The sequence below is a fragment of the Lactuca virosa genome, chromosome 9 (genome assembly GCF_052849685.1).
Source record: "Lactuca virosa cultivar CGN04683 chromosome 9, Lactuca_virosa_CGN04683_v6, whole genome shotgun sequence".
Taxonomy (NCBI): Eukaryota; Viridiplantae; Streptophyta; class Magnoliopsida; order Asterales; family Asteraceae; genus Lactuca; species Lactuca virosa.
The window spans coordinates 9987171-10013156 of NC_136434.1; the positions used below are offsets into that span (position 1 = coordinate 9987171).

Genomic DNA, 25986 nt, shown 5'->3' on the forward strand with positions numbered 1-25986 from the left:
AGGAACCGATCAGCAATCGTAGCTCTTAAAACTCTGTTGAACTATGAAGCGCGATTTTAGATAAGTGATCATATAATCCTCTGTTCTAGATATCAGTCGGACAAATACATGGAACATGGTCTTGCTTATTGTCCAACATTTGTTTCCCGATTTCCGATTTGTTTGACATAGAACTTAACTGAACACATCAATTTAGTTCTGACCGGGCCCGGTACATAGGTCAAAACAAAATCATCGAGGAGCCCAAATATCGCTTCTAATCCTAGAAGGAACAGATAAACTTCGACTCATATGTTTGCTCTACTACTTGTTGAATTACACACAAAAGCACGGTTTATAACATCGAGTTACCAATGTGTTTTCGTGCAATCAATGCATAACCAACTCATAGGCAACAAATCATATCTCTAGGTTTGAAGACTTATATGATATTACCGTCTCACGATCACTCGAGATAAATTCCATGAAGTGATACAAGTGAGCGTGGGTTGAATCCAATACTCAGAACTTATGAGCACTCATGAGTGTTGTAGCCCCGCTTTGTCTAACATCTTAGACCTCTACAAGCCAACCCATGACAGTCTTGATTCATATCTACTTCCAACATATGACCGACTGTGGAGAGTTTGAATAATATGATATAAACCATAACATAATTATTCTGGAAGTCAAAACATGCAAAAAGAAATAATAGTAAACGATTGACAAGAGATAGCAACACTTTACTCATAAATAACAACTTTTATTTATCATCAAATGTCAATTACATTTTAAAAATTTCAAGATTATCTAACTACTAAAACTAATATCATCTTTCAGCCCTATGCTCCGAGCATGCTGGAGATGCTTAGCCCGAGTCAGTCCCTTCGTGAGGGGATCTGCTGGGTTCTCATCCGATGATACCCTCTTTGCCACGAGGATTCCTTCTTCTATTCGATGTCTGATGAAGTGATATTTTCTGTCAATGTGTCTGGATCTCCCATGATCTCTTGGTTCCTTGGCTAAGGCAACCGCACTATTGCTGTCACAGAAAATCTCCATTGGCTCCTTTATAGCTGGTACAACTCCAAGGTCTCCGATGAAGTTCTTTAGCCATATAGCCTCCTTTGCTGCCTCACTTGTTGCTATATACTCTGATTCACAAGTGGAATCAGCCACTGTCTCCTGCTTGGAACTTTTCCAAGTAATTGCCCCTCCGTTTAGAGTAAAGACCCAGCCCGGCTGAGAGCGGAAATTATCCCTGTCAGTCTGAAAGCTAGCATCACTGTACCCTACAACTCTCAAGTCATCACTGGCACCGAGGGTAAGGACCCAGTCCTTAGTCCTCCGTAGGTACTTGAGGATATTATTTACCGCAGTCCAGTGTGCCTTGCCAGGGTTCCCCTGATACCTGCTAACCATGCTCAAAGCAAAGGCTACATCAGGTCGAGTACACGTCATAGCATACATGATCGATCCTACAGCTGAAGCATAAGGTATTCGACTCATTTCTGCTATCTCAGCCTCAGTACTAGGGCTTTGTGTCTTACTCAATCTGGCGTTACTCTGGATGGGTAACTCTCCTTTCTTGGAGTTATGCATGTTGAACCTTTTCAACACTTTGTCCAAATAGGTGCTTTGACTAAGTCCAATTAGTCTTTTACTCATGTTTCTCAAAATCCTTATCCCTAGGATATAGGCAGCTTCTCCAAGGTCCTTCATAGCGAAACACTTCCCAAGCCAGGACTTTACTTCCTGCAGGGTTGGGATGTCATTTCCTATGAGTAGTATGTCATCCACATACAGTACCAAAAAGCTAACTATACTCCCACTAGCCTTGATATAGACACAAGATTCATCTTCACTCCTTGAAAAGCCAAATTCTTTGACTTTCTCATCAAAGCAAAGATTCCATCTGCGAGGTGCCTGTTTTAATCCATAAATGGATTTCTCGAGCTTACACACTCTACTGGGGTACTCTGTACTGACAAAACCCTCTGGCTGAACCATGTAAACATCTTCAGCCAACTTTCCATTAAGGAAAGCGGTTTTGACATCCATTTGCCATATTTCATAATCATGAAATGCAGCAATGGCTAACAGAACCCTAATAGACTTAATCTTGGCCACTGGTGAAAAGGTCTCATCATAATCAACTCCCGGAGTTTGAGAATAACCCTTTGCAACCAGTCGTGCCTTATAAGTGTGTACATTACCATCTATGTCGGTCTTCTTCTTGAAGATCCATTTGCACCCAACTATCTTACGATCAGGTACATTGTCAACCAAGTTCCAAACTTGATTGTCATACATGGACTGTATCTCGCTATCCATAGCCTCTTTCCATTTAGCAGCCTCAGGGCCTGCCATGGCTTCCGTGTAGCTGTTAGGCTCATCAAGATTTACCAGTGTGTTATCACTGATAAGTGTCTCACCTTCTGCAGTAATATGAAAACCATAATAATGCTCAGGTGCATTCCTAACTCTGGTGGAACGCCTCAGAGGTATAGATTCTTCAGTCGGCTCAACAGGAGTTTCCTCCTCAGGTTGAGGGCTAGGGTTTGAGGTTCCTTCACCACTTGACTCTTGAATTTCCTCAAGGTCAATTTGCCTCCCACTGTCTCCTTGGCTCATGATATCTCTCTCTCGAAAGAATCCTCTTCTTGCTACAAAGACCACATTATCACTGGGTCTGTAGAAGATGTAACCAAAGGATTTATGTGGGTAGCCGATGAAAATACACCTTTCGCTTCGGGGTTCGAGCTTATCGTGAGTCTCGCGTCTCACGAAAGCCTCGCAACCCCAAATCTTGATGTGGTCTAGATTGGGAACTTTTCCAGTCCACACCTCGTGAGGTGTTTTGGCAACCTTCTTTGTAGGGACTAGATTAAGGATATGGGCGGCAGTCTCTAAGGCATACCCCCAAAATGAGATTGGTAGCGAAGCTCGACTCATCATGGAACGAACCATGTCCAACAAGGTCCGATTGCGCCTCTCGGCTACACCATTCAACTGTGGTGTCTTAGGAGGTGTCAATTGTGAGACAATCCCACATTCCTTAAGATAGTCAAGGAACTCAGTACTAAGATACTCACCACCACGATCGGATCGAAGCATCTTAATGTTCCTGCCCAACTGATTCTCCACTTCTTGCTTAAGCTCTTTGAATTTCTCAAAGGTTTCTGACTTATGCTTGATTAGGTAGACATATCCATATCTACTAAAATCATCAGTAAAAGTCACATAGAACCGATTAGCATCTCTTGTGGCGGTTCTGAAGGGTCCACACAAATCTGTGTGTATGAGGTCCAACAAACCTTCACCCCTAGCACAAGTGCCAGTAAAAGGTGACTTTGTCATTTTACCAAGCAAACAAGATTCACAACTATCATCTGAATTTAGGTCAAATGACTCCAAGACTCCATCCTTTTGGAGTTGGCCTATGCGTTTCTTGCTTACATGTCCAAGACGACAATGCCATAAGGATGCTTTATCTAAGCTAGTGGAAGAGTTAATACACAATACATTATTTCCTAGATTATCTACAACAGATACAGTTTCATACACGCCATCACAAGGTAATGCTTTAAAATAAAGAACATTATTAAAGAAAGCATCAATACTACCATTATTATTATCAAAATAAAAGGTAAAACCTTGTTTATACAATGCATGAAAGGAAATAACATTTCTTGCCATTTCTGGCGAATAATAACATTTATTCAAATCTAATGTAAACCCACTATTTAGCACTAAGGAATAAACTCCTATCTTGGTGACAGGTGAAGCTTTCATGTTTCCCATGATCAAGTTTATCTTTCCCTGCTCCACATTCTCACTTCTTTTTAGTCCCTGCAAATCACAACATATGTGAATACCACAACCTGTATCAAGGACCCAAGACTTAGAATGAGGTGAGTTATTAGACAATATAGTGTATATACCTGCATGGTTGGGTTTTACTTTCCCATCCTTCAAATCTTGCTGGTACTTTGGGCAGTTTCGCTTCCAGTGCGACTTTTCATGGCAATAGAAGCATTCAGCCTCATTAGGGTTAGCAGAAGGAGTGACAAAACCTTTCTTGGTTTTGCTTGAAGAGGAGCCTTCAAGGGTCTTACCCTTGGTACCCTTAGAAGGGTTCTTTCTCTTCTTCCCTTTGCCATGCCCGATTGCCAAGACATTGGCCGTAGTTGGAGTAGGAGTAAGAGTAGTAACAACCGACTTACCCTTTAGACCACTTTCGTCGGTCTTCAAGAGTCCTTGAAGTTTGCTGAGGGTGACTTCTTCCTTGTTCATGTGATATGTCATGCGGAATTGATCATAACACGATGGCAAAGAGTGCAAAATGATGTCTATTGCTAACTCCTCAGGGAAGTTCACATTCAGCTTCAGTAAACGGTCCACATACCTTTGCATTTTTTGCATGTGGCCCGTGATGGGTTCACCATCCTTCATTCGGGTTGTTATCATGGAGGAGATTATTTCATATCGCTCTTGATGAGCACTTTGATGGTAGCGGTCCATCAAGTCCTGGTGCATCTCAAAAGGATAATAGTCCTCATAGGACTTTTGGAGCTCGGCTGTCATGGTGGCCATCATGATGCATGCCACTTTTGTAGCATCTCTTTCATGTACCTCATATTCAGCAAGCTCTTCATGAGTAGCAGTTGGCTCGGGTACCTTCAGCTCCTTGTCGAGAACATATTCTTTGTTCTCATACTGAGTGACCATCCTGATGTTTCTGATCCAATCTGTAAAGTTGGACCCATCAAAGATGACTCTCCCACAAAGATTCATGAGAGAGAAGGAGCTAGTAGGGTTTGAGCCAGAAGCATTGTTATTGGAAGACATCTGAAAAGAAGAGGGAATAGATTAGATTAGATATAGAGATAGTCCTTAACAAAACACCCAAATGTAATATTAAGGCTAGGACCCAACACAATATTTTATAACTTAGAAGAGGGATGCCGTAATCTAAGCTATAAGATATTTGAAGGTAGGTGAATGACGATTCACCAATTTCCACCATGAAGAACGAAATATTTAATTAGGTTTTAATTGGTTTAGAAACTCCTAGATTCTTTGAGATTCATTGAACTTTCTTCAATGGCATGTTTCAATCTCGAGTGTGCCCTTCAAGTTTTGTGACTGGGATGCCGAAGATCACAAAACAAGGTGTGAAGTAACCATGCAAATTACTAGGTACCCTTAATGTATTACCCCTCAATCGATGTGCCGGTTAACCACATACGCTCCATCGATACTATGATAAACATTAAGTCACCCTTTACCTACCTTGTTAAGTTCAAGTTAGTGTGCCGGTTAACCACACACGCTCCACTAACGACTTAAACAAAGTGTAAAGTGTAATTTCATGGATTAGCACCTTATTCACATTTTCCTAAAATAACTAAGATTGGGAATTCAATAAAGTTTAGTTACTTTAGTATTATCATTATACTTTTAATGAGAATTTATAAGTCCTTGTCCTACCCTTTCGGCTAACGACCCTCCACCGATCAAGGAAGCGGTGGGTGAGAGTGGACACCCATTAAGTTGCCATTTTATAGGCAACAACCTTATACCCCCCTTATAGACCGACTTCGTGAATGAGGCGTACTAGCGGTAAGACGACTTGATCTTATACATATATAAATATTATTAAACTTATAATATTATAAAGTATAAGGGTTGAATTTTAACTTTTAAAATTCTAGGGGTTGGAACTAAAGTTTTTAATATGACTTTACATGTTCCAAAACTTGAGGGCAAGTTTTGTAAACTTTCAAGACTTTTCATTTCTCATAATTTATGAGTTAATGGTTATTAAAAATGAAGACTCTTCATTTTTTGTAACCTATGTGTTCTTTTAATGGTTATTTATAAATGTGACTTTTGGTTATCCATAACTTAAGAACTAGTTATGGACTCCATTAAAACACATAAAGATCAAGAATTAATCTAATCAATTATTAGCACATAATTTCTATGATCTTCTAAACTCATATGTTTATGAATGTTCATATCAAAAATTTCAAGAATCGTAAGTACATATACAAAACTTGAAATTTTGATACGAGCTTTTGAACAAAACTTCGATTTTCAAGTTTTTTTTTTTTTTTTGCATCAAGTATCAAATAAACAAACCAGGCTCTGATACCACTGATGGGTTTTCAGCATTCTAACACTCCTATGGTGTACATGCAACCCTAGAAACCTTGGATCTATGTTTGACTAAGATACATGCAAATAATTATTTTTCCAAGGTTCTTATCCTAACTAGCATGGCATGGGGTACTTGAATCAAATAAAACTAGTAGAATTACTTACCTTGTAGTAGTAGCTGATTGCTTGGAGTTTGAGAGCCTAGCACCAATAATGTGGATGCCTCAAATGGAAGTCACAAATCACCACAAACTTGGAAACTTGAGAGAATAGTCACAAACTTCTTGAAATCGGCCCTCTTAGTTTACACACATCAACGAGTGCAATTTCAAGAACCAAAGCCTCCTTTATATAGTGTGGTGGATTAGGGTTACATCCATGTAAACCCTAACACCCATGTCTTTTCATTTTCATGAGATCCATGGGTTAAAGCTCCATGGAGTATCCATGGACTTTCCATGCAAGCCTAACCCATTCCAAATAAGCATTAGCCCACACTATATAAATACAAGAGCCCATATTTAATTAGTCATACTTTTGATCTCTAAATTAATTCTAAATTAATTATAGATCAATACTAATTAAATAATATGATTTTATATTAATATATTAGGACTTATAATATATTAATAAATCATAACTTATACTATTCTCAAACGATTATCCGTAAATTGTTCGGGTGAAGTGCAACCCAAATGGACCATGCCGGGTCGGGTCAAGTACATACCAAATATAGTTATGGACTTAGACACTATCTCCAACAGTAACTGCTATGTGTAAGCTTTTAAAATTGTATACAGTTAGGATCTTATAGCCTTAGAATAATTGATTTGGCCCTATTTCCTGTTCCTTGTCTGGTTGTGGTCCTAGGGTAGAGTCTATTATTCGACAGTCTATTAGATCTTGTTCTGTGTATAATTTGCATGCATAAGGCAGCCGACAACGAAGGTGGATGTGGACAGCATGGGTTGTGGTATAAGGGATGAATGTTCTATGATATTTTGTGGGTCGGAGATTACCCTAGGGTAAGCCTAGGATGAGATTAGTGACATGAGTCACCTAATTGTGAATTGGATGTATAGATAGAATTGTTTGATTGGAATATGTTGGTTAGTTTTCCGTTGTCCGAATGCTGCTTGCTTTGTGCTTTGTGGGACTTCTAGCTATGTGAGCTAGCTACTAAGTGAATATGCTAGGTCACATGTGGCACAGGCCGGATAATCTCAGAGTAACGGATTTGGCCCTATAGCGCAACTCTCGTTTGAGTCTAACCATTCTAGGATTGAGTCTGTTACTCGAAGGATTATCTGATCTTTGTTGCATGTGGTTATATTCATAAGGTAGCTATTTGACATTACTGGGAATCTTTCAGCAGCTGAGGAATGGGTGGGTTGGGAACCTAGGAGAGCCTAGGATATGCTCCAGCTAGTTAGTGGGGCGATTCAGTGAGGTTGGGAACCGAGAGGGAGCCTAGGAGGTGCTTTTGTGGATACTGTATTGCTGTCTAGCAGACATTTAGTACATCATGGGAGTAGGTGGCTTAGAGGATTCGAGATGATTCCGTAGGAAAGTATGGATAGTATTGAGCCCGTACTACTGAAAGCACAGGATCCATACTCGAATCGGGGAAAGTCTTGGAGAATCTAAGAAGCCTGGGAAGGAGAATTCTTGGTTATGATTGGACCGTGGGTATAGCTGCTATTCAGAATACGGATGAGCACGCAAAGGGAAGCACCAGGGTTTGGTCCTGACTCCGGTGGAGAGCCAGTTAGCAGAAGGAATGCCAAGATTTTGAGTTCGTCTTGGATCTCTTGTATCAGGCGAAAAGGAATGATTGTGCGAGCTATTGCACTTTCGGGATTAGATACTATGTGTTGGGGGTATTTTGTAGCTGGTTTAGGGTAGAGATCGCTTCAACTACTACAGTCCAGCCGTGGACGATTGATCCGGTGAGTGTGCCAAGGTGCGAGACCCTGAGTGATATGATTTCTAGAGCTCGAGAGCAGGGATTGAGTTGGGTCACGCTGGGAAGAGGGGATCAGATCAGGTACATACATTGGAGGGTCCCGGGCAGGGAACCAAGAGTTCGAGTCAGTTTCGAGAGGGCAGCAGGGCCGAATTTAGTTCGGTACTTGCGGGAAACTGCATGAGGGAGTTTTCGTTTCGAGGGTTTTAGTAAGTGCATCTCTGGGTTTGTTGCCCTGCTTGTGTTTGGACTATACATTCAATCATTCGTCATATGCCATTTGTATACCGTGAGTTACGGGGTGGTTAGTGAAAAGTTGTTTCCCTCTTTGCTGGGTTGGAGCGTTCAATGTTATATGGGTCTAGGGTCGAGATCGGTTTAGGGACATGATGCGGAAGGCCTACGGACAGGATTGGTGACTCAGCCATTATGCTCGAGTCAACTTTTGGAAGCGCTAGGGGAAGTGGGTTACTGTTGAGGCTTGGCCAGGACATCGGTTATTTTAACTTCAAGATATAGGTGGGGCGTCATTTCAAGGCATCTGAGATTATTAGTCTCGCTGGGATTCGGGAAGTGTTTGTCTGATCTTTAGGAGTTGCGTGGTCCTTTGGGACTTGGGCTATAATAGAGCACTCGCACGGAAAAGAAACAGGCTGGCATCAGTTGATTATTAAAGAGTAAGAAGGATCGGGAATCCTTCAAATCTCATGTATTGCGAAGACTTAGTCGAATCTAAGTGGGGGAGAATCGCGCAGGTATTCAGGACAGGGACAGGTATGAGGCCGGGATGGGCTTCTCGTCCTCATCGGGGGAAATTGGTGGCCCAAGTGGCTATTTGGTTTGAGGGTTGTACGAGTTTGGAGTTCGGTAAAACTTCCCAGCGTGTCAACCGCGTCTTCTTGGGGGCTTAATAGCAGAATTTGGGGAGGCAGCTTGGGACTCCAGTTAGGAATCGAGTTCAGTTCGGGTGATCGGTCGAGTGTGTGATTGACTCCGCAGACGTCTTGAATCGTTAGATTAGGGGTAAGTTATTGGGCTACAGTTGTGTTAGGATGAACGTGTTCTAAGACTACGGGAAAGCCGTAACACTCACTAATGGTCAGTTAGTATGGAAGTGTTGTAAGACTACGGGGGAGCCGTAGCATTCACTAATGGTTAGTCGGGATGAAAGTGTTGTAAGACTACGGGGGAGCCGTAGCATTCACTAATAGTTAGTCAGGATGAAAGTGTTGTAAGACTACGGGGGATCCGTAGCATTCACCAGTAGTCAAATAGTACAGGAAGTGTAGAAAGACTGCAGGGTAGCTGCGGCATTCACGGATTCATTCGGATGACCTAGGCCAGTATGGGCCAGTTCGTAAGGTTGTGAGTAGGTCACAACATAATTGGAATCAGGGGACGGTAGGTCGAAGGAGACCGGGTATGATGTAAGACTACAGTTATTCTGGTAGCATTCACCTTTTTGTGCGTCGGATTCAGTGGCGACAGATTGTCAGCCTATCACAATCGGATGGATCAGAAGGATTAGATGAGCCATGAGTGGCGGTATAGTTAGGGCAGTTATTGTCGGACGAGGTATCATTCAGAGGTTGCGTGGGACTGCTGAGTGTGTTTTGGCTCAACAATCGGTTAGATGTCCGTTGTTTCGAGGGATTATCTGAGCTTCGGTCAGATATAAGTGTACTGCAGGGAAATTTGGTATGTGACTCTATTTTCTAGTGGGAACCTCAAGTTATCAGAAGTTGTGTAGCCAGTTGGGGAGATAAGTGTAATGAATTCGACAAAGATTCGGTGCGGTCGGTCTGTCAGGGAGACAGACCCTCTCGAGACTTCGGAAGTCGGACGGAGTGGATGTGATCTTGTTGCAGGAAATTCGTTCATCTTCGTGTTCTAGAATCTTGCGAAGGTTGGTCGCGGTCACCCTGGGAAGGCTAGGGTGTGCCCAAGATTGTGACCATGTCGCCCAAGTTGTCGGGCGTGTAAGGGATGGTAAGGAATGATTTCGAGAACGAAATCTAATTTAAGTGGGGGAGAGTTGTAACATTCTGTTTATTTAATAAATAATTAGATAAAAAATTGATGAATGAATAGTCGCCCTAAATCTATATTATTTAGTGGATTGTTGGTTTTGGGGAGCCGAATGTTATAAATTGAATTATTCGGGGGTTAAAGTGTAATTTTGGAATTGAATTGTAAAGGGTTTCAGGAGGCAGTGTTAAAAGGGTAAGTTGTGGCCTTGTTTTGAAAGGAATAATATAAGGAAGGACCATAGTTGTCATTATGGGAATGAGTTTGGAGGGTGACGGGTATATAAGCTAATGAAACCCTAACCCTAACTAAAACCTCAACAGCCGTCACCCACCCTTATGCATCCCTCACCGGCCGCCACCCTACCCCCTTGTTTCTCCGACCACCGAAACCCGTTGATGCTGGCGAGACGGTGCGCTGCTGCTACTTCTTTACCGATCAATGACAACATCGTTCGTAGCTCGCGAGGTGGGGGATGGATCTGTCGAGTAGGAGTTGTGAAGAACCACCATGGCGGCCGGCCATGGTGGCTGTCGTCGTCAACACCACCGCAGACGCTGATGTTGCCGCTAGTGTTGCGGTTTCCGTCGCCACCTTTCGCCTCCTCTTCAATCCCTTCATCAGCCATGACATGCTATCGCTCCTACCACTGTTGCGCCACTCGTGTGCCTGCTGCCGTCGCCAAACGCCACCAGGTGGGTGGCTGGGTCTATTTCGCAAGTCAAAGGTGTGTGTGTGTGTTGTGCTTGGTTTCGTTTGGCTGGAACTCTCAAGAACAGCCACCACCACCACCGTGAGGTGGTGGCTGCTACCATATGCCACTGTCGGCCACCACAAGGGTGTGTGTGTGTGTGATTATTATGAGTGTGTGTGTTTATTTTTTGTTATTTCATTGTAAAATGTAATTAGGAATTAGAATATTGAAAAGAAACCCTAACCACCACCATGAGGTGGTGGCTGCCACCACCAGCCGCCGTGTTAGGTGGCGGTGTGCTTGTTGTGTTTGATTCGTTGGGATGTTTGGACAAAGGTACTAAAACCCTAATGGGCCTAATGAACCCTAATTGATCAAAAGACCTAGCTATTGGGCCTATTGGGCTATGATTGGGTTGGAAACCCTAATTAGGGTTTGGAAAACCCTAATTTTAGGATTTTTGGTGTGTACTTATCGGGATCCGCATTTTGGACCATTGGAGTGAAGTAATGACTCAAGCCCGATTTCATTGTATGTTTAGACTTAATGGATTAAGTCCTTAATGGGTTAAGTAGGAGCACTTAACCCTAATCGTCATTTTATATGAAAAACCCTAATTGGGTTTGGATGCTTGTTGGGCCATTTATTGGACTAAGTTGTTGTGGGCCTTTGTGGGCCAATTGGGAACATATTTATGGACCAAGGGAAATTATTGGGCTTCAGGATATTACCCATTAGAGAGGCTTGGGCCTAATTTGGAAAATTGGGCCATAAGTGGGCCATAATTGGGCCTTGAGGATTATTATCTATTGGGCCATCAGAATGCCAATTGTTCGGACTAGAATAATTGGTTGGGACTTAAGATAAGCCCATATAGAGGTTTGGGCCCAATTTGGAAAATTGGGCCATATGTTGGGCTTTGGCCCATTACTTGACTTTTGGGCCTTTAGAGTGTGAGTTGGACCTTGGGCTTGGAACCCAATTATTAATTGGATATTGTTTGATGTTAACAGTTCGGGAACCTATCAACCAGCACTGGAGTTTTATCTGGTGGACTTCAGCAGTGCCAGGTGAGTCTCCTCACCATACCAATGGGTCTAACGCACCAAGGCCGATCCATTTTATGATATGTGACATGCTAGCTGATTATGTGTTATGTTAGTATGACATTTGTATGGAAGACCTCGGGGGGTTCCCGAGGCAGTAGACTAAGACCATGTGGAGGTTCCCATGGCAATTAGTTATATGTGTTATATGGTATGCTAGCTATTATGTGATATGTGGTATGCTAGATATTTATGTGTTGCTTGCATGGAAGACCTCGGGGGGGTTCCCGGGGCAGGTGGATATCAGACCATGTGGGGGTTCCCATGGCATTCCAGGCTAAGACCATGTGGGGGTTCTCATGGCATTTGGTGTAAGACCCTGGAGGGTTTCCAGGGCATCCTTGGGCTAAGACCTCGGGGGGGATCTCGAGGCACCCGGTGTAAGACCATGGAGGGTTTCCAGGGCAACCTTATGTGTTTGCATGTTTAGCTTATATGTTAGTATGTATGGTTTGATTGGTAGTTAGTGAAGACCATGTGGGGGTTCCCATGGCAGTGGGCTAAGACCCTGGAGGGTTTCCAGGGCACCCGGTGTAAGACCTTGGAGGGTTTCCAAGGCTTCCCTATATGTTTATATGCATGGCTAGTGTAGTTGATATGATTTACGTGAGTATGTGAATAAGACCTTGGAGGGTTTCCATGGCATCTTTATATGTGTATATGCATGCTTATGTGATTTTTACGGTTTATGTAGCTGTTATAGATGATATGGATTATGTGGTTATGTGGATTGTGTGGGGTATGCTCTGGGGAACTCAGTAAGCTTCGTGCTTACAGTTTTGTTTATGGTTTCAGGAATCATCGATTTGGAAAAGAAGGGCTCGGATTGATTGCAGTGCACACACCTATGATTTCCGCAATGAATGATTTTGGGATAAACTTTGATAAATATTTTACTTAATGATGATTTGAAATGTTTGAAATAAATGGTATCAATGCTTTAGCTATATTTAAAAATGAAATTTTTACCCTTGATTTTCGGGTCGTTACACTTTTGCCAAGTGTCACTCTAATACAACTCTTTATTAATATTATGTCACGTGTCATGTTGATATATTAGGCAACTCATTTCAAAATTCAAATTTATATTTTCTAATATATGTTAAATTTGAAGTTATAATAACTTTAAAATTTTGATATATCTTTTAATTAATAGTTTATTTAAAATGACTTATTTAAAAAAAATTATTAATAATTATATTTTTTTATTATAAAAGTTTAATTAATTTTATAGTCGTGGATCCCACGGTTTATAAACTAGTATTGATAGTAATAGTCATGAACAAACTAATATTGAAATCTAATAAATGAAAATCATTTTTTGTCAAATGTCATATTCTCATTGCATTTAACACATGTCATTTTCTAAGACTTTTTGATTTTTGTTGTTTTTCCACTTGTCAATTTATGGTTTTTTTCCATTTTATTAAATTCCACATAATATTTAAATGTATTAGTTGTAATAAATGTAATAATAAATTCATATCAATGAGGTGCCATTTTGGTAGAGATTGCAGGCAGAGTGTGCGAGTTTGTTTCCATTGCGGCCAGGAAGGCCACATCAAAGCTTGTTGTCTATTTCTCATTTTCAATGAGGTGCTCGATCCTACACCCTTAGCTTGGCAGTTACCCAACGGTCGTCATGGGATGACCGGAGTCCCGAGGACCGAGATTTGATTTGGCAGTTCTTCTATTTAGTAATTGTGGTGGTATTAGTATTCATCTGTAATTTCTGTTTGTGTTTCAAAGTTTAGTTGTAATCTTGGATGATCAGTTAAATGGAATTATCTTATTTAGCTTTGTTTAAATTGATTGTTATGAATGGATTAATCATCTTTGTCATCGGTTGTATGTGCATTGAAATTTATGAATGTTGTGAGGATTCATATTCTCCTATGTGTCAGGTGCTTAATGAGGGAGTGGGATCAGGTTGTGTATGTTGGGTGTACGTTGAGTACGTTAGGCGTAGTCAACTGCCTTGGACTCTGACTTTTGTTGACTTCTGTTGACCGTTGACTTTTGACCAAGTTTGACCTTTGGTCAAACTTGAGGATTTTGGGCTATTGGTTAAGATTTTATCTGGTTCTGGTGTTAGTGGATTCGCGGGAGAGAGCAGTGCAGAAGGGAGTATATCGCAGTGTTTCAAGGTTCTTCAATTCAGGTGATTTTTGCCTTATTGTACCAGTGGGTCGAAGGCACCAATTTCGGCCCACTAGTTTTGGTTATCTTTTAGTAGAGGGATTCCATAAGGACTGTATATAGTCATGTAGGATAGACTGAGGACTCTTGATCTAGGATTTATTGCGTGTTCCTTATTTGGTTGTGGCTCTAGAGTAGGATCACCTGTCAGGGTGTCTATCTCACTACTGAGTATATATGGTTATGTATTCCTTGGATTGTTGGTATTTAGCATGTTACTATGATGTAGTGATCTGTTAGATCTCTATCCTGGTATTTAGTATGTAGTTATGCTGTAGTGATTTGTTAGATTTGTATCCTGATATATAGGATGTTGTTATGCTGTAGTGATCCGTTAGATCTGTATCATGGTATATAGGATGTTGCTATGTAGTAGTGATATATAGATCTGTATGTTTACATGTACTTGCTGGTTATCTTCTAGTGGAGTGCCCTATTGACTATATATGGTCATGTAAGAGAGCCTGCGAACTCTTTATCTAGGCTTTCTTACATATTCCTTGTTTGGTTGTGACTCTAGAGTAGGATCATCTGTTTGGATGGCTATCTCACCTCTGGTTACGCATTTCATGGAGGATAACTGGTAGCGGTACAGTGTGCGGTGTGAGGACTAGTAGGCGGTGGTGAGTTGTATGATTGTTGTTAGTCTGTATTATGTGCCTTACTTGATCCTTGACTGTTTATATGTCGACATATGGTTGTAGTGAGTGGAGGCGGTCCTGCTTTGTGTTGTAGGCCAAGATACCCGGTGCGAGCCGGAAGTAAGCCGAAGGCACGGAGGCTCGGGAGGATTGGTTGGGTTGAGGCGGTAGGCCAACAAACCCTAGGTATTCCAGCCCGATGGTTGAGTGGACCCGGCGCTTGCTTGTATGTTTATCGTATGAGGTATTTTGGGGGAAACTCACTAAGGGGCTGTTTGTTTTTTTTTTGTGAAGATCTACACAACCACTTTTGTCTGCGCCGCGCAGACAACGCTCAGACATATGCCCTCGCGGAGTGTTAGTTTTTTGGAAGTGCACAGATCAAAAAACGTCTGCGTGCGGTCTTCCTGGCGCGGACATGGACCACTGTCTTCAAAGGTCTTTAGACCCCATTCTAACCTTAAAAAAAATATGGGTCACCGTGTAGTTTTTTTTTTTTTTTTTTTTGCTGAAAATATATTTTTAATGTTTATGATATGAAATTAAGTTTGAAAATCAATTTATTTCAACAGCTGCAGACGTTAAAAACAAACAGTCTTCTTATTGCAGACTGCAGACATTTGGCCCACCTCTTCTGTCGCAGAGGCTTACAGATGTGGTCCGCAGGGCGCAGACTGCAGACATTTTGGCTTCAAAAAAATAAACAGCACCTAAGCTTTGTGCTTACTCAGTTGTTTATTGTTTCAGGTATCATCGGTCGTCATGGTAAGACGAATGCGTGACTGTACACATTCATCGATAACAATGAAGATTTCGCGTTTTAATATTAGTCTGATTTTAATAAATGTATTTAGAATAAACGGTTTTCTTCCAAATGTATTTATAAATGGGAAGCTCTACTTAAATGAAATGAAAAATTTTGGTTGTGAAGATGAGACGTTACATAATTTCAAAGTTTTCTAAATTTAATCCAATTATTTCATTTGCTTGTTTATTTAAATTATTTGTTTAAATTTTAAAAGAAATGAAAAAAAATCAAAATAACAAATTGAACATTACATTTTAATAATTCAATATTTTTCTTTTTTTCTTTATAAATTCAAAGTTCTTAAATTTGTCGATCTTCATTTTTTATAATAAATTCATATAGTACACGGGTATGACAACTAGTTGATAATGAACAAACTAATATAAAAAATATAACGAACAAACTAATATTGAAAATGATAACGAACAAACTAATAGTGAAAATGATAACGAACAACTTAATATTGAAAATTATAAAGAACAAACTAATATTGAGTATAGTAAATATCAACCTCGAATAAATGAGGAGAGTTTATAACATTAAGTATAGTAAAGACCAAATAGCCCTAAATTTTTGATTTGTTTAGAGTCTCCAAATTGATTGAACCGTCCATTTCCTTTTTGATTAGTTTGTTATTGTTTTTAATTTGGTCTTTGATTAAATTAATAATAACCAGGCTTAAATATGCTAGTGTTATCTGTATTGTATTATTTTTATAGGTTGGTTAGAATTATAACGATTCTATGATTATTTTTGTATTATTTTGAAATGCGATTTGAGTTTCGTATGTCAACAAGAATATCGAATTTCATTGACATTTCAAGATACATTATAATATTATTTCTCATTTTCATTAGCCACCGAATTAAATGAATTACGACGGTGTTAGTTTCTTTTTTATTTCCGTGTTCGATAAAAAATAAATAAATAATTAATCATTGATAGAGTCAAAGTTAACGATTATAGATAGTAGATGGTTAAAAAATGAGACTTGTAAATTCGAGCCAAACAAAGGCCTCCATCAAATATAATCGTAATGCATGAACAATGATTTTAACTAATAATTATTTTCATTAGTTCATGTCTATAACTATTTTATGTACTAAAGGCTAGGGGTGAGCAGCAAAATCGGTTATCCGTCTTTGGAACCGAAACCGCATAAGTAGTTCTGGTTCCGATTCCCAAAATGTGGAACCGATTGGAACCGGTTATGGTTCCGGTTCTCATATTTACGGGAATCGTTACCCGCTGGATACCCGTTGTAAACGCCTTCATATATGCATTTTTATATATAACTTCCAATACTATTTCGTTTTAACTTAAAACTATGCACTTTAAATAATCGTATATTTTCAATATAACTATTTTCCTACTTTAATTCTCGGTCACATTGATTTACGTCGTTTCCTCCATTTACATCTTTAATAAAATCACTTTTCTATTTTACTCATTTTAAATTTGCCGTTATAACATAATCGTTAGTCGATTTCCATCATAATAGACAATTTGACACGAGTATTTTTAGTCCTCATAATTCAAGTATATCAACAACCGATCGATATCACAATGAAAAAAAAAACACATATAAATCTCTGTTTCGATAAATGCTTTCTTTTTATTGTCATTTAATTTTTGAATGATTAGCAACTAAGTTTTTTTTCATTTAAGACAATTTTTCTGTCATTTGTAATGAATAAATTTCATATGTCGTATTTAAAAAAAAATAATAATAATAATAATTAAAACGTAACCGAGTTACCTGACATCGGAACCGACAATATCTGGTATTATCATTTCTCTTTGAGGTTGATGGTTCAAATTTCATTGTAGATATAAGTGGATTTAAGGTATGTGGTGGGGTGGGGGGATGGATGAGGAGAAAGACTAATCAAACCCCAACATAAATGAGTTTCGGGAGCTTCTTGTTGAACATGTAAAAACCATATCAAACAATTTAATTGGTTAACCCACCTTTCCCATCGCAAATGGGTCCAAAGCAAATCATTCAATATGTTTGCACATTTATATATAAAATAAATATGTTTGATTGTTGTATAAAACGTTATTTTGAATGACCTATTCAAAGAGGAAACATTTTGCACGAAAATTGTGAAACAATGGTTATAACATGTTATGAGTAAAATAATTTATTACTTATTATATTTTAAAGAAAAATAAGAAATTTGATAATAATATTATGTAATTGAATAAATATAAGTTTTACACAGCAAAGAATTTAAATTAAGGATGAATGATAAAACTTATAGTACGTGACAGATTAAGTAAATCTAATTAATCATCTTTCAAAAAATAAACAAAATTGAGAAAATATCAAAACTAACAATAAATTTTTGAGAGAGTATGTGAAAACTGGATATAACATTAAATCATCAAATCATTTTGTTCCAAAAATAAGTCACAACTTATAAGGAAATAGTTGCCGATTATATCTTTCTGTCAATGTTGTCAAAATTATAATCCAACATAAGATCGTTTTTAAGTTTGTAAGATCGGGATTTTAAGACCCTACAAAAGTTGACATAAAAAGGTAATTAATCCCATGCATATATATATATATATATATATATATATATATATATATATATATATATATATATATATATATATATATATATATATAGGTTCAAATGTTTCTCACATCTATTGTGTGCTAGAATGCACCAATAAGAATTTTGTATTAATTATATGTATATTAAATGTTATCCATACTTATAATTCATTTTTATGGAAACTAATTAAATTCGTCATTAATGTCAACAATAATATTCTTTCAGAATGAATTCATATCTACAAGAATAAGAGTATATTCCAGCAGCATGAAAGTGTATTCTAGTAGAATACACTCTCGTTCTTCATATTCAATGCAACTTTATTGTATTTCAAGTGAATGAGTCCTGAAACACAATACGAACTCATATAAAAAAACTTAGATGCGAACACATTCTGAAAGAATTTTATTGCTGATATTATTGACGGATTTAATTAGTTTCCATAAAAAGAGAATTATAATTATGGATATCATTTAATATACATATAATTATGAAAATCATTTAATATCTATATTTATTTAATTAAATAATTATTTAATTTACTAAATTCCTATTGGTGCATTCTAGCACACAATAAATATAAGAAACAAAATAACCTAGCCCTATATATATATATATATATATATATATATATATATATATATATATATATATATATAGAGAGAGAGAGAGAGAGAGAGAGAGTTAGGTTCAAATGTTTCTACTATCTATTGTGTGCTTGTAGAATTGATTTTGGACCAATCATTTTAGTTATTATAAGAAAGTAATTAATGCATATTAAATTCTGAAGGTTTAATTAATGTTCATTATATCTTTAACATTTAATATGCATTAATTACTTTCTTAAGGGCTGTCCTGAATATGGAAAATGACCATTTTACCCTTCTGTCTAGAAGTGATTCTGAATGATAACTGACTGAATATTTGATAGATATAACTGGAAGTTGTATATAACTATGATAAAAAGTTAGTAAAAAATGTTCACATTATGTTTTACATCCACATTAATAGTTTTCGGTTTAGTGAAAAAGAAACACCACTATATACCTGTCTAGATTAAATTCTGTCCCCATTAAATTCATTAAGTAAAAAAGAAACAACACCTTACTTATCTCATTCTTTTTTAACAAAACAGCTTACATAATGGATCTCAAACGGAGGCATGGTATCGGTAGAAACCGCTTCCATTGCTACAGAAGAATGTGAAAAAATGTTACGCATGGGGGATCGATCAGGCCGAGGAACATTTGACAAAAAAAAACTACTTCTCTACGCCCTCATATCCAGGTCCCACAGGCAAATCGATCGCCTACTGAGAGAACACCCCACACTTTTCAACACCATAGAAGACTTCCTCTATGTCTTGCTACTAAGCATACAGTTGCTTCCAGCTGTTTTATATATGTCTAAAGATATCGGAGACGATGGGTACAACATCGATGCTACTCATATAGCAATTGTGTTAGCAGACCATGGTGTTCTTGCTGATGTCACTGGGACGACAGGTCATAAGTTAGGTGTGATGGATGGTTTTGCTGAGTCAGCGAGTATAATTAGACAATATGGTTCGTTGTATCTACGACATAACAATATTACGATGGCGTTGGAGTATTATACGCAGGCTGCTGATGTTGTTGGTGGTGGGAAGTTGTCTTGGTGTGGGAGAGGGAATGTGGATCAACAAAGGCAACGTAGTTTGATGATTAAACAGTTGTTGATGGAGTTGTTGTTGCGTGATGGTGGGATACTTTTGTTGCTTGGGGCATGAGGGGCAGGAGAAGAAGGTGAGTTAAGGAGGTTTTTGGTTGATGGAAAAGAGAGGTACCAGTTTTTGTTTGAAGCTGCTCGCAGGTGTCTGGAAGCTTGGCTTAATGACAAGGTAAACTTTCATTCTCTTCTCTTTTAGGCTCTTTTTTTCACAAGTTGCTTATTGTATTTGTATGATACAGTAACCAAGTTTTACTAGTTTATTTATTTTTGCCAATCGTTTATCTCGATTTCAGTCTATAGAAATTCAAAAGAGAATTGGGGAGTTTTCAGCAGCACTGGATACCATAAACAAGAGTCTCTCCGAAGCTATCTGTTCTTTATCACGTGGTAGACTCGATGGAGAGAGCCGAACAGCTGGACTTGTTCATTCTGGAAATGAGCTGCTGGAGACATTTAAATACTTTCCGAATGTCAGGTGAAAAATCATTTGAACAATTCCCATTTCAAAATTTCTAATAAATAAAAAATCCTCAATCCCAATTTATCTACTTACTACCATTTATATCGTTGTGCATACAGTCTACAAGAAAGAGAATTGCCGATGTTATCTGTTAGACACTAAGTCTAGAGCTGCCAAAATTTATCTTTTTTATTGACAGTATTATTTTAGGGAGTCCACCCATAATACATGTCAATGGGCTGTCCTGTAGAAGTGATTTTGAATTGATGATTGAAGATACGCATGGAGGAAGTCCTAGTAGAGTCTAGGAAAATTTTTATGATTATTTGGACATATTCGTATGTGTTAAATCGCTTTCTGATTTTAGGAAATAAGAATTTGGAGACTACGAGGCAATACTTGGGACGAGTATGAGTGGTTGTCAAAGGTAGTAGAGGCCTATACTACTGGAAGCACAGAACTCACACTTGGACTAGAGAAAGTCACAAGGTTACCAAGAAGCTAGTGTCACACCCCAAAACCGGAACGACAGAAACGTTCGGGGGTGGAGGACGTCATGTTTAGTATCACAAGACATGCATCATAGAAATCAAAGTAATAAACAACCATTTCATTAGAAAGAAAGTGTTTACAAAGTATGTGGTTCACAAAACATAGACTACATATGTAAATAACAAAACAAGACATGAAGCTATTATGCTCCATCTTCTGAATCCCAGTGCGCGTACCTGTCTACTGGTCTCCTGAGAATACAAGTTATTTTGAAAGAGTAGATCAACATTTAAGCTGGTGAGTTCATAAGAGTTTAGTGATGTAAGTAAGTTATAAGTTCTTTTTAGAAAAGTTCGCATGTTCCTCCAGAAAATCCTATATTTCCTGCTTTGATGAAAGATAAGTAAAAATGACTCTACAATCCTTTCTATTAGTACTAAATGGATACAAGTTATATAAAACCTAGAGTAAACAAATAATCGATTGTGTGTATCTGCCCTAAGCCCACAACCAAACAAGGAACAGGGAATGAGGCGAAAGGCACACATCCCATTGTTTGTTAGATCATCGTTGTATATAACCCTGGCGTATTCACTTGGTACTCACGGAGTTAACTGCAATATTTCCTTTATATTTGATGAAAACATTCTTTAAGAAAACCCTTATTTCATTTAGTAAAAATGGTAACCACAATGGTTCCTTCTATAATCACTTAGTTTATACTAGCTGTATATAATCTAATATCGAATAGATGGTTAGTTGTGTGAATCTGCCCTAAGCCCACAACCAAATAAGGAACAGGAAGTAAGGCGGAAAGCACACATCCAATTACCTATCGGGTATTAATTATATATAATTCTGATGTATAAACTAAGGTATTATAGAATTAACCACCTAAGGTCCTTTAGGTTATACTGGTTTAATAAAATGGATTAAACCCTTTACTGGTAAGTTTCTAGTTTTGTCTACCAAATGTTCTATTTGAAAAGTATATTTTGTACTAGAAAACGGTGTATTGAATTTGTATACTATGACCTGGCCCATACCTGGTACTCCTTATGATTACTTGGTGTATACGGAATATATATATATATATATATATATATATATATATATATATATATATATATATATATATATAGCTAAGATCGGGTAGATAGTAGGCTGGGTGAATCTGCTCTAAGCCCACAACCAAACAAGGAACAGGAAATGAAGCGGAAAGCACACATCCTACTACCTGTCGGATCCGATTAATATATATTCCTGATGTATAAACTAAGGAATCATAAAGTTAGCATTATAGGCCCCTTTCTACTGAATGTACTATGACTCGACTGTTCTGTTTGTCGCTTGTATTGATGTAAGTTTTCAGTCGTCTTTCATACTGAAGTACTGACTACCTTAAATTTAGTTTGTCTTACTAAGGTTATAATGTGATGAGTTGTACCCATACTATACGCTCTCCCTACAAGAGATTCTGGTTACGAAACGTGACTTCAGCAAACAAATTGCTAAGCCGTGAAGTAGTCTCACATTAAGGTTATCTTGTATACCACATTTATTATCACCTTTTGTTTAGAACAATGAGTTAGTGATCATTGGTATAATGCTGTTAATCATGATTTGTTCTTCTGTTATAGTATTTAGTATGTTCTTTCTGTTATCGTGTATTGTATCTTCCTCCCTGTTTCTCTTTATAGTATGTTATCTATGTTATCGTGTATTGTATCTACCTCCATGTTTCTCTTTATAGCATGTTCTCTATGTTCTAGTGTGAACTGAACCCCTAAACTATACCTATTATAGTTTACTAGTATGTTTACTTGAACTGTACTTGAACTGATATTGACTTGAAGAAAAGACTCATTTTATCTACTAAGTTATGATTGTACTTTAAAAACGGAGTTTTGTAAACTATAAAGTAACATAACTTTAAAAGAGTTTTTGAAATGTTTTGATTACTTATAAATACATAAGCATTTCTTTAAAAGATGTTTATAAAAAAACATTTACACAATTATCATTGTGTCTAACTTGTATTCCCCCCCCCCCCCACCCTTAAAAGCATTAAAACAGTTTAAAAGATTGATTATAGGGGTATGAACTCACCTTATGTGGGTGATTCAATCGAATATGAGCGTAAGGATGAAAAGTTCCACGAATGAAGTCCCGAGACTCAAACGAGTCCTAATGACATATAATGGCATATATTGGCATGAATTTAGTGTTTAAAGCAACTAACATGCAAGGAAACACCCTTAGGGACTAAGAAACACTTGGACTAAGTGTTAGAATCACATGTGATTCATCAAAGGGGTGTATACGGCCACAATTTGGTGTGTACGGCCATGGAGTGTACGGCCGTACACTCATGGTAAAATATGCACAAAAGGGTGATTCAACAATGGGAAACTAGTGGGTCTCATGCTCAACAAGAATATGAACTAAGTTGGCATTTTGGAAGCCCTTTTGGGGTGTTTTGAGGGGTGTACGGCCATGCAAGGGTGTATGGCCATACACTCCTTTTGTTCTTGTAAAATGGTCGTTTCTAGGGTGTTAAACAAGAGATCCTAACGTATTCTAAGCATAAGGAAAGGATACTTACAATTTGGAGGCTCAAAAGGGTGTTCACGGCCACCAAGAACAAGTGTGTGTTCTTGGTGTTCTTGGTGAAAGATGAAGATCTACCCAAAAAGATGATTTCCATGGATGAAATCAAAGGGTGATACATGATTAAGAAGGATAACAACTCAAAGATGGAAGAAACACTTACGTTTTTTAAGATCTAGGATGAAGAACTTGATGATACTTGAGAGAGAATCGATTTTCTGGACTTGGAAATGTGAGAAATGACTAGAAATGAAAGGATATCACACTTATGGAGGTGGGTGTACGGTCATGATGGTTGTACGGTAGTACACCCATGTGTACGGCCGTACACTCCCTTGGATGGAGTGTTCGGCTCGATTTCAACGCGAAGAACTTTAGCTGATACTTCCCTGAGCCCATAGCTTGATTGTACTGAGCTTTGAACCCTTAAACGGACTCTAAACAATGCTAAAAGCTAGCAGAAACGAGTTTGGCACATGGTTGAACTGAATGGCTGGACTTACAAGGAAAAAAATTCGGGTTGTCACATCATCCCCCCGTTAGATGGAATTTTGTCCCGAAATTAGCTTTCTTAGCAGTACTAATGGGGTTGTGCTACTCTGATTTGCAGAATACACACTCGTAGACCTGGCAACTTTGCCCTAATGTCTATGATAGGATTCATACCTGGTCCATCTATCATTACCTCGAGTATACAAGTCGTATATAATTAAGATTAGTTAGACGGTCGGATGTGCGACTCTGCCCCCGGTCCACAACCAAACAAGGAACAGGAGATAGGGCCGAAGCACACATACTAAATCTGCGTAATCATAATGATATACCACCCTCACGTATACACTTATTAGTGATAGGTGGGCTGTATTTGTCCTTAGCCTTTGTGATTGAACTTGGTCTGTTGAACGAGTGGTATTACGGGAAGGTCTGCGGAACATACGACGGCAAGGCTTCGGAGGAACATACGGGAAGGTATTACCGAAGTACTCTTCGCATGAGTACTTCGGGGTTTAGAATACGAGGTAGACGATTCCAAAGTCTGGGTCGGACTGTCGTTACGAGTGACGAAGGTTTCGTGAATTTGACGGTCAAGGCGATGGAAACATATGAACTTAGTATGGTGAGGACCACTCCAATTCATGAAGAATGATAGCAACGGACTCTTTACTGAACAAAAGTTTGGCCGAATTGAAAGAAATGTTTGTTATACGATGATGTATCCATAGTGTGCTCGACAATGTACTCTGTGTATACTTTCTAGTGCTTTTTGTTTTCTCCTTGATGTTAACACTTCTACGTATCGTACCGCGATGAGCGAGTACATACAATGCAAGTGTTTTGATAACTAGTGTCGATACTTTATACTACGATCCTCCTCGGTACCACTATGATCGCCTGACATATACAAGTTATGAATAATTAAGATGAATAAGACGGTCGACTGAGTAACTCTGCCCCAGATCCACAACCAAACAAGGAACAGGAATTAAGGCGGAATCACTCACTCTAAGTCTGCAAAATCTTAGCTATGCACAACCCTGATGTACATACTAAGCCATCATAGCTTCTCTGAACGAATCTTTTAGTTCTCTTGAATATTGTGACTTGTTCATATAAGTGAGTTATTATAATTACTTTTAAACGTTTTCCTTAAGTTTTAATCTTATATAAATATAAGTTAATTTTTAAAGTAATTATTTTATTTCGAAAACGTACCGCTGCTCGCTGGCGACTCCAGGGTAGATTCTCCTGCGGTGATCATCAGAATTCGTCCATCCACTCCTGAGTTCTTTGTTATCGGGAAGTCCCTCTGGTAGTGTCCAATCTCACCACAACCATAGCAGGCTTGGTTTTCTTCAACACCGGGGACTTGGGAGATCGGTTGAGCCGGTGCCCTGCAGAAACGGACTGTGTGTCCCTTTCTGTGGCAGTTCAGGCACTGCATTTCCCGACATACTCCGGTGTGGTGATAGTTGCACTTTCCACACTTCGGGAGAGTTCCAGCATATCGACTGGCAGATGCTGGAGTAGCAGGTGTTGTGGCGGCGTATATAGTACTCGTTTGTTGCTCCTGCGGGGTTTGCGGTGTTGTTCGCTTCTTCTTCCTCTTGTTCCCCGATTTCTATTTATAGTCCTCCACCCTTGAAGGCTCGGGAACGGGGACTACCATGCCATGGCGGACTCCATGGTCAATGAGTCGTTGGGCCAGGCGTTTGGCACTATCGAATGTGGTTGGGTTAGAAGACAGTACATCTCCTTGAATCGGGGCAGATAAACCCCATATGTATCTTTCTATCTTCTTGCTCTCCGGGGTAACCATCCCGGGGCATAGTGCTGCCAGGTCGCTAAACCTGTCAGTGTAGGACACTATGTCTGATCCGACCATAGTGTGCTCCCATAGTTCTTGTTCCAGCTTTTGAACTTCGCCCATCGGGCAATATTCTTCCAACACCATCTCTTTCAGGTTCTCCCAACCTATTGAATTAGCCACCGATAAGGTCAATGACTTAACATGGCTATTCCACCATGTCAGGACTCTGTAGGAGAAGGTGCAGGCAGCA

General features: G+C 38.8%; 1 long non-coding RNA gene across 1 annotated transcript; it reads left to right on the forward strand.

The window, feature by feature from the left end:
- Nucleotides 1–19936: 19936 nt before the first annotated feature.
- Nucleotides 19937–20460, forward strand: LOC145136312 (uncharacterized). Its single transcript, XR_013720376.1, has 3 exons — nucleotides 19937–20035; nucleotides 20160–20341; nucleotides 20446–20460. It is a non-coding gene; the product is annotated as an uncharacterized LOC145136312 (long non-coding RNA).
- The last annotated feature ends 5526 nt before the right edge of the window (nucleotides 20461–25986 follow it).